At 43.3% G+C, this 10,582-nt stretch overlaps 1 long non-coding RNA gene across 1 annotated transcript; it reads right to left on the bottom strand.

Moving 5' to 3' along the window:
• Nucleotides 1-5,133: 5,133 nt before the first annotated feature.
• On the bottom strand, nucleotides 5,134-9,425 carry LOC111750513 (uncharacterized). Its single transcript, XR_002785635.2, has 3 exons — nucleotides 7,786-9,425; nucleotides 6,381-6,539; nucleotides 5,134-6,229 (listed from the first exon to the last, which is right to left on the bottom strand). It is a non-coding gene; the product is annotated as an uncharacterized LOC111750513 (long non-coding RNA).
• Between the last annotated feature and the right edge of the window lie 1,157 nt (nucleotides 9,426-10,582).

The raw sequence follows: 10,582 nt of genomic DNA, 5'->3' as shown, positions 1-10,582 counted from the left end.
CTGCCTGTATGATGTCAATGAGGGGGGATAGACTGCAGTTACATTAATGAGGCAGGACTCAATCTACAAGATGGGATTGTGTCTTGAGCTAATCTCTTTTGGGATATAAAAGAGAGAAGCAAGTAGAGAAACAAGGGGACCTCATACCACCAAGAAAGCAGCATCAAGAACACACTGATTTCTTAGGACCCAGGATTCCTGCACAGAGAAGCTCCTAGTCCAGGGGAAGATTGATGAGGAGAAGGAACTTCTTCCAGAGCCAGCAGAGAGAGAAAACCTTCCCCTGGAGCTGATGTCCTGAATTTGGACTCGTAGCCTACTAAACAGTGAGAGAATAAATTTACCTTTTTCAAAACCATCCACTTGTATTTCTGTTATAGCAGCACTAGATAACCAAGACACTTTGGTATTGAGAGAGTGGGGTGCTGCCCTAACAGATACATAAAACGTGGAAGCGGTTTTGAAACTATAAGCGGATAGAGAACCAGCAGCAGCAGAACCAGGAGACCAGCACCAGACAGAACTAGAGCCAACCTACAGAGTGAGAGAGCTGAGTCTCTGTGTACAGGAGGCTTTCTGGTGGAGTGGGGTGGCCTCTGGGCACTTATTGGTAGAGCTAGGCTTGCCAACCCATGGAGCAAGAGAGCTGAGTGCCTTCCAACTAAAATTTACTGGCAGAGTGGGGTGCTTCCAGGCACTTACTGATGGAGCTACAGAGATTTGGAACACTTGCCTGAGCAGGGCAAATGTGGGTGTGAAGCCCAAGGGGCTGAGAGGCCAAGGAACCAGGAACCAGAAGCTAAAGATTCAAGGAACACAGGAAGCAACACAGCCTCAGTCTCAAAAGGTATGGCCACAACCTTTGGGGTTTCAAAGGATGGAGCCATGGCCTCTGGTGTTTCTAAGAGCAGAGTTGACACCCAGATGGACTAGAAGAATGGTGCATCTAAAGCTGAGGGAGCAGAGTTGCCGTTCCAGTGGGCCTGGAAAGCAAAGCTGAAGCCCAAGGCTGAGGGGCCTCCACTCAGAATCCGGAGATTGTGGCCAATACCTAGAGTCTGGAGGGCAGGGCCATCGTTTAAATAGTCTCAGAGAACAGAGGAGTATTTTCAAAGCCTTGAGGGCTAATGTAATGTGTTCTGCTGACTTGCTTGGTGCCTGTTATCCCTTCTTTGCCTCCAGTTTCTCCCATTTGTAATGGAAATGTCTAGCTTGTGCCTGTTCCGCCACTGTACCTTTGGAAGCAGATAACTTGTATTCTAGATTTCACAGATGAAGAGGAATTTTTGGATTTTGGACTTGGACTTAAGACTGTTGCTGTGGTATGATGGGGTGAATATGTTTTGCTTGTTGTAAGGACATTTTTGGGGGGCCAAAGGGTAGAATGTCATGGATTGAATTGTGTCTCCCCAAAATATGTGTATCAATTTGACTAGGCCATGATTGCCAGTATTGATTGATTGTCCACCATTTTGTCATCTGATGTGATTTTCCTCTGTGTTGTAAATCCTACCTCTATGATGTTAATGACGGGGGAATAGGTGGTAATTATGTTAATAAGGCAGGACTCAATCTACAAGATTGGATTGTGTCTTGAGCCATTCTCTTCTGGGATATAAAAGATAAGGGGACCTCATACCACCAAGAAAGCAGCTCCAGGAACACATCGAATCCTTAGGACCTGGGATTCCTGCGCAGAGAAGTTCCTAGTCCAGGGGAAGATTGATGAGAAGTACCTTCCTCCAGAGCTGACTAGAGAGAGAAAGCCTTCCCCTGGAGCTCACACCCTGAATTGGACTTGTAGCCTACTAAACTGTGAGAGAATAAATTTCTCTTTGTCAAAGCCATCCACCTGTAGTATTTCTGTTACAACAGCACTAGATAACCAAGACGTCTGGGCAAAGATAGTAAGAAGTTGAAGCCATTAAGCTCCATCTAAGCTTAAAACTGTGTCTCAACTACTGTATGTGATGATTGGTGGAATTTTAGTGCGGGTTGGAAAATGAGTTGAACCAGACTCATGTCTGTGCACCTTATGTCTGTACACAGTAAGGACTCAATACATAATTTTTAATGAGTGAGTGAATGAGTAAATAGATGAATACATTTAGAGGCAATCAGGCAGGGACTTCTTTGGTTTCCTGCCTCTCCCTACAAAAATGTCTGCCCCCACACCCATCTACACCTCCATACTTTGAAAAATTTGGCCCTCTCAGTCAGTCTGGGTCACCTCCTTTTCTGGTCCATCACACCATCAATCATTTACTCTCTCTCCCATGCCTTCAATATCTCCTGTCTTCTGTTTGCCTTTGATAGCAAATCCCTCCAACCTAATTGAACCATCTTTTAGCTGTGTTTCAGCTCTTTCCACAGTCTTCTTGTGTAAGCTTCTTTGAAAAGGTGCTGCAGCCACCTGTGTTCTTGGCTTCAACCACCAATCCAGTCAACTCCCATATGTCCACATCCCCAGCAGAGATCTCTTTCCCAGGCTTAAGTCCTAAATATCCTATAATCATTACGATAGCCTACAAAGAGTTTATCTTGTCATAATTGTATCCTTTAGCCACTGTACCACTGAACGATGTAGTTCTGTAGATAGAGACCACGCTCACGTGATCTGTAATGATGCCGAATTCATAACCAAATGAAATATTTTAAATGTCCTGGTTTTTTTTAACTTAGGAAAAAAACGTGATTTAAAAAAAAAAGAGCAGAGATTCCCTAAGAAGAACGTATTCACAGTACACTAGATGTCTGTATCTTTTAAACAAAGTTCACTGGTGAGTGGCAGGGAGCATTTCATGGGATTTCCAGGGAGATAATGTGTCTTGATTTCAGAACAGCATTGGATACGTGGCATGATTATATTCATGGTGTCTGATAGGAGAAGAATCCCTGAGAAGGAAGAGATGGGAGAACTGTACCACTCTAGGTTTTACTTAATCAAGGACTGAATATGGGTCAAGCTTTAAGGAGGTGAGCATATGTTTGAAGAGAGAGTCCTTGATTTCACAGGCACAGAGCCCTTCAGCGTGACCACCAAAAAACAAAACCCACTGCCGTCGAGTTGATTCCAACTCATAGCCACCCTGGATGACCACGGGTCTGTGGAATTGGTTATCTAAAGTGGAATGTAATGGAAAATTCCCAACAATAAGATCAACGAAACTAGAGGCCAAAGTAGTAGCTAAAAATCCGCACAGACACTAAAGCCCTCAGAAGTGATGCAGAATTTAGGAGTGAATGTAAGGATGAGCCAGCTTCCAAAGTCATTAGTGGAGTAAATGACTGGGAGGTGGACAGACAGCAGTAATGTGGATGGAGAGAAACTGGTATAGTCTAAAGGCAGTAAAAGGAGCAAGGGATTTTACATGTGAGCGGAGGAAGGTCAGACCCCAAGTGGTACTAGGGATTGAGAACAATTCTGATCTCACTCCTGGAATCAGGTACAAAGGCCATGCGACAAAATTCAAAGTGCTGAATCTGGATTTTTAAAAATCCAGAAACAACCTGGAGAAGGGAGACTCTCACACAAAGTAGATTGTCTACAAATGAGGATTGGGAATTACTAGAAGAAAGGTTAGCCCACTTCCACCTCTATTTTCCTTAGGAGCTCTTTATCCCCCTTTGCTTACCAGCCCTGCAGTGTTTCCCAGCTCCCATAGTTCTGCTTTATTCTGCTTGTTTTTTTGTACCACTCTTTAAGTTTGCGAAATATACCCCCTTCCGTGTATCGGATGAGATGAGACCCATCTACCACCTCTAATTTTGTAACTCCCGGTTTTAGTACAGGATTTCTGGGTGATTCCTCTCAAACCTGCAGCGTCATTTGTAATTGTTTCCAGTTTCTGCCTTTTATCCTCATGGCCACGGGAAGCGTAGGTGTTTTCCGTCTGTGTGTCTGTTTCTATCGTCTGTGCTTCTTCATTCTCTGTGTGCCTGATAATTTGTTGTTCTGTGATAGACATTATATTCATTGGGTTTTCTTATTTTTCCAACAGTTCTTAACATATACTAAATAAAATACAACAATCGTGAATATGTTTGTAGTCAAAGATCAACAGCTGTCAATATGTTAGATATTTTTAGTTAAAGACATAACTGAAGATACAGTTTTTCTTCCAAAGAAGGTTTTTGTTGTTACTTTTGCTATGCCAGATGTCTGGAGTTGCTACCAATCTCAGAAACCTTAAAACATTCAGAGCTTGAGATTCCCATTAGGATGGCTCGCAGCCAGGCCACGAAGTCCTTGTGCTGTATTGCTATGGCTCTCACTTTTGTTAATCTGAGCTTCAACTTCTTTCGCTACGTCTGAAGCTTGTTTATGTAGTTATCTGTCTGAATCAGCCTCCTGTTGCTGAAGTTCACCTGAAGTGCTTGGCTCCTCTCTCATCCCATGTTCTTCTGAATTGTGTCCAGCAATTCCTTGATATCTTACTTCTTGAATAAGACTTTTTAGGTGTCTTCACTGGAAGACTTGGTTCAAACGAGTGAAAGTGAAGTCTCGTTTGTCCTTTGAACACTTACTGAAATTCAGCTTATCTATCTGTAGTTAGATATTTATTCCTCTCTGGATGGATGGAGGAAACCCTGCTGGTGTAGTGGTTAAGTGCTGTGGCTGCTAACCAAAAGATCGTCAGTTTGAATCCACCAGGCGCTCCTTGGAAACTCTATGGGGCAGTTCTACTCTGTCCTACAGGGTTGCTATGGGTCGGAATTGACTCAACGGCAGTGGGTTTGGTTTGGTTTTTTTTGAATCTTTACTGAAGCAGACTGTCACATCTTTCTCCCACGGAGCAGCTAGGGGGTTTGAACCGCCAACCTTTTGGCTAGCAGCCAAGCTCTTAACCACTGTGCCACAAAGCCTCCTTCAGATAGACAGACAGTCATATATGCACTTGTAAGAGATGAAGAAATGTACCAAACTGTATGACTGGGGAGATAAAACATGTATTTCAAAGGAAAGAGTCAAGATTGAAGGAAATGAAATCTCTCTAACCTTTAAAACTGCTTTTTCCTTTTACAACATTAATGACACTTTGTTTCTAAGACCTGGAGATGAATTTCAAGGAGAAATAGATAAAACTGTTTTGGTATAAAAGAAGAGTGTATTTAATAAAAAGCTGTGGCAATGGCACTGTGCCACATAGGGCAGGGCCCTGGCCAGTGTTGTAGCATTGGGCCACTGAGGTGTCAGTGAAGGGAGCGGCTAGGTGTCTCCTGGTGGGTTGCTGTCCCGGGGCTGCTGAGTTATCTTGGGTCATAATCCTGCACTGTTACACCCACACTGTGTTCCTCCCTGGGGCTGCACGCTCGTCCTGCCCTCTGCCCACGAGGTCCCCCAGACCAGTCCACACCACTTTACTCTGCCTGGATTTTCCTGGGGTTCCCGATCCTGTGTGCCTCTCTCTCAGGTCTGCCCACTCCCAGTACACACCTTGTCAGTCCTTCCTGGCCTGTCTCAGTCAGAGTCCTCTGTCTGGTGAGCAGGGTGTGGACGGTCCACCAATCTCCGCCTTTCTGCAGTCCTTGCTTCAGCGCTTCAACTCTCCCCTAGTTTAGTGCTCAGCCTGGTTCTCCGACCCTTCACTTGGCGTCCAGAGCTCCAAGATCGCTGGTTGCACGTGTTGTTACTTGTTTTCTTTGTCATTGTCTTGGGGAATTGTCAGGGTGCTGCTACCTGGGCTGCCATCTTGCCCCTCCTCCTCCTGACTTCTGTTTTGATCCCTGCAGACAGATTCTAGAAGAAATAGAAGGGTGAGGGGAAGAAAGGCTCACTTTTGACAAAGTTTTTCATGGTATGCGTTCCCTCGGGTCCAGTCATTCGCTGGGTGTATCTGGGGTAAGCACATTCACATATTTAAACAGATGTGACAATTTTCTGGGTACATACACAGGTAGGGTGTTCCTTTCTAATAAGAAAGTCCACTTTGGAAAAAACATCCATTCCAGACAGTGATTTAGAGCAGGCTCAGCGAACATTTTATAAAGGGCTAGAGAGTAAACATTTTAGGCTTTTCAGGCCATAGGTTCACCTCTGTGAAGACTTAACTCTGCCTTTGTAGCTTGAAAGCAGCTGTAGACAATACATCCGTGAACAGTTGTGGCTGTGTTCCAGTAACGTGGTATTTACAAAAGCAGCTGTTGGGCAGGTTTGGTGTGGGCTGTGTAGTGTGTTGTGTGGACCCCTGATGTAGACCGTAGACTCAGATCTAGGGAGCAAGCAACTCTAGAGGACACGGTAGAGTTAATAGAAGAAATCACCTGCAGCTTCCTAGGGCTTCACCCAGCAGAAGGTCCAGGATGATTACATTCCTCAGCCTCTGCCTGTGTCCCTGGCCAATACTGGTCCGTCATCCTGACCTTCCCTTATAACCTACCCAATTTAAAAAAAAGGTGCCTTCCAGCCAGCTGAGACTCATGGCAGGCATTGCGGTTCTTCTGTTCACGGCGATGGAAAACCTGGCAGCGGGTACTGTGATGGTCGCTCAGCAGCGTTAGTGTAGTGGATGCCAGTAAATTGGCCAATGTTGGGTTACCTGTGTGTTCACAAAAAGAAGAACGAACTGAACTGCGGGGCAGGGCTGACAACTGGATTGTCAATTTTTAAAAAAAAATTCCATGTACTTTATTATTCCTATTGTCTGTTACATTTGGAAAAGGAAATGCAAACCCCTGATAAAATACATACATTCAAGTAGTACAGGGTGTACAGTGAAAAGGCAAGTCTCACTCCTGACTCCAGTCATCCTCCCCAGAGGAACCCTCGTCATCATTTTCTTTGTGTATCCAGAAATATTCTATGCAAATGGTGCATTACCATACTTATTATTTGCACCTCACTTTTTTGTCTTTTTCACTTAATATGTCTTGGAAATCACTTCACACAGCACATGGGGAGGGATTGGCCTCTCTTTCTAACAGCTAAAAACAAAAAAATCAAACCCATTGCTGTCAAGTTGATTCTGACTCATAGCAACCCTACAGGACAGAGTAGAACTGCCCCACAAGATTTCCAAGGAGTGGCTGGTGGATTCAAACTGCCAACCTTTGGGTTAGCAGCTGAGCTCTTAACCACTGGGCCACCAGGGCTCCCTCTGCCAGCTAATGATGCATATTGCCCAGATGGACCATAAGGCATTATCCGGTTGTCTAGTGAAGACGGTTCCTTTCTTTCGTTCCTGTAGACAACGTTGCTGGCCACATTCTTGCCCTTCCTGCACACGTGTGAGCAGTATCTGTAGATAAATTCCTAGCTGTGAATCTTTTTTAAGCCACCGGATGCAGTTTAAAACGTACACTTCAAGTTTTGATAGACGCTGCCAGATTGCCTTCTGAGGGAACCGTGCCGGTATAAACTCTACCAATAATATTCCCCATACCGTTGCCAAAAGTGTTAATGCTGTGATCTTTGCCAAACCGGAATGTAAAAAATAGTATTCCGTGGGAATACCACTTTAGAAGACATTCCGGCAGTTTCTTAGGCCTACCCTTCTGATCCAGCAATAGCACTCCTAGGTATTTACCCAAATGGGTCAAAAACATATGTCCATGTAAGAGCCTGCATGCAAATGCTTACAGCTGCTTTATTCATAATTACAAATTGGAAGCAACCAAGATGTCACTTGACAGGTAAATGGGTAAACAGGTAGATAATGGTGCATCTACTCAATGGAGGATTATTCAGTGATAAAGAGAAACAAGCTATCAAGCTAAGAAAAGATAAGGAGGAATATTAAATGCATACTGCTGGGTGAGAGAAGCCAGTCCCAAAAAGCTACATACCCTGTGATTCCAAGTCTGTGACGTTCTGGAATAGTCGAAACTGTAGAGGCAGTACGAAGATCAGGGATTCAGGGAGAGAGAAGAGGCATGAATTTCGGGGCAGTGCAGCCATTCCACAGGATGCTGTGATGGTGGACACATGATGTTATGCATTTGTGAAAAGCCACAGGACTGTACAACACAAAGAGTGAACCCTGATGCGAACAATGGACTGCAGTTAATAGTTTGTCAGTATTGATTCGTCAGGTGTAACAAGTGTACCTACAGCCCACCACCGGAATGCAAGGTGTTACCAGTAGGAGAAACACTGTGTGGGTGTAGATGGCGTGCGTGGGGACTCTATGCAGAACCTTTCTGTATACATAAACGTCTCTAAAAGTAAAGTCTATTTAAATGCAACAAAAAATATGGTATCCAATTTGTTTTTAATTTATTTTTTATTATAACAAAGGCTGTGTAATCTTTCAAAGTTCCTTATATTTTGATTTCTCTGAACTGACTAGACATCATTTGGTTTTGGGTTTTGTTTTTTACAATTGAATTTAAGGAAGATTGTGGTAAAATACATGTAACGTAAACTTTGTATTTTAACCATCTTAATTTTTTTTTTTAATGTGGCATAGTGGTTAAGAACTACGGCTGCTAATCAAAAGGTCGGCAGTTTGAATCCACCAGGCGCTCCTTGGAAGCTCTATGGGGCAGTTCTACTCTGTCCTATAGGGTCGCTGTGAGTCAGGAGTAACTCGATGGCACTGGGTTTGGTTTTGGGTTTTAATGTACAAATGCATTCGTCACATTCATAGTGTTGTTCAACCATCACCCCATTTCAAAAAATTTTCATCACCACAAACAGAAACTCTGTACTTATTAAGCAATAACTCCCCATTTTCCCTCTCCCCCAGCCCCTGGCTGCGGTTGTTGGCTCCGACTCATAGCGAGCCTGTGTACAATAGGACAAAACGCAGCCACTAATAAAGCTTGCTCTCTCTGCATTTGCCTATTCTGAACATTTCATGTAAATGGAATCATTCGATACTTGTCCTTTCATGTCTGTCTTACTTCGCTTGCCATCATGTCTTCAAAGTTCATCCGTGTGTAGTGTGTACCAGAACTTCATATCTCTTTATGTTTGAATAATATCCCATTGTATGTATATATCATATTTTGTTTATACATTCATGTTTTGATGGGTACTTGGGTTGTTTTTACCTTGCCTATTTTGAATAATATTTCTGTGAACACTCGTGTACAAATATCCGTTTGAATCCCTGTTTTCAATTCTCTTGGGTATATACCTGGGTGTGGAATTGCTAGGTCACAGGGTAATTCTATGTGACTTTGTTTTTCACTAGTTGTAAAAAAAAAAAATCCTAGACACACCAAATACCTTGAGGGACCGGATTGCTGGGGCTGAGAGTGGGGGACCCATAGTCTCAGAGGACATCTAGGTCAATTGGCATAACATAGTTTATAAAGAAAATGTTCTACATTCCTACTTTGGTGAGTAGTACCTAGGGCCTTAAAAGCTTGCAAGCAACCATCTAAAATACATCTGGTTCCATACTGTCCAGAGCAAAGGAGAATGAAGAAAACCAAAGACATAAGGAAAATGTTAACCCAAAGGACTAGAGGACCACATGAACCAGAGCCTCCACCAGCCCTGAGCCTGGAAGAACTGGATGGTGCCTGGCTACCACGACGGACCGCTGTGACAGGATCACAACAGAGAGTCCCAGACAGAGTGGGAGAAAAATGTAGAATAATATTCAGATTCACAAAAAAAGACCAGATATGTTGGTCTGACAGAGACTGAAGGAACTGCCTAGATTATGGCCTCTGGAAACTCTGCTAACTCAGAACTGAAATGACTCCCGAAGTCCACCTTTCAGCCAAAGATTAGACAGGCCTATAAAACAAACGGTAACTCACGTGAGGAATGGACTTCTTAGTTCAGTCAAGTATACGAGACCAAATGGGCAACTCCTGCCCAAAAGCAAAATGAGACGGCAGGAAGGGACAGGAACTGGATGAATAGACACAGAGAACCCAAAGTGGAAAGTGGGAGTATGCTGTCACATTGTGGGAATTGCAACCAGTATCACAAAATAATATATGTATTAATTTTTGAATGAGAAACTAACTTGAGCTGTAAATTATCTCCTAAAGCACAATAAATACATATGAATATATTTGCACACTACCAAGTGTCTGCCAGTTTGTGATACTGGAAGTTTTGCCAACAGTATTTCAAATACCAGCAGAGTCACCCTTGGTGGACAGGTTTCAGTGGAGCTTCCAGACTAAGAGTAGGAAGAAGGACCTGGCCATCTACTTCTGAAAAATTGGCCCGTGAAAATCTTATGAATAGCAACAGAACATTGTCTGATATAGTCCTGTAAGATGAGCCCCTCAGGTGGGAAGGCACTCAAAATATGACTGGAGAAGACCTGCCTCCTCAAAGTAGAGATGATCTTAACAACATAGATGGAGTCAAGCTTTCGGACCTTCATCTGCTGATGTGGCACTACTCAAAATGAGAAGAAACAGCTGCAGACATCCACTAATAATTGGAAAGTAGAATGTACAAAGTATGACTAGGAAAATTTGAAGTTGTCAGAAATGAAATGGAATGGATAAAGATTGATATCCTAGGCATTAGTGAGCTGAAATGGACTGGTATTGGCCATTTTGAATCAGATAAACATATGGCTTACTGTGCCAAGAATGACAAATTGAAGAGGAATGGTGTCACATTCACCATCATGAAGAACATTTCAACATCTATGCTGAAGTACAA

The sequence above is a fragment of the Loxodonta africana genome, chromosome 17 (genome assembly GCF_030014295.1).
Source record: "Loxodonta africana isolate mLoxAfr1 chromosome 17, mLoxAfr1.hap2, whole genome shotgun sequence".
Lineage (NCBI taxonomy): Eukaryota > Metazoa > Chordata > Mammalia > Proboscidea > Elephantidae > Loxodonta > Loxodonta africana.
The sequence above is the reverse complement of the archived record's forward strand: the minus strand, read 5'-3'. Positions and strand labels throughout refer to the sequence as shown.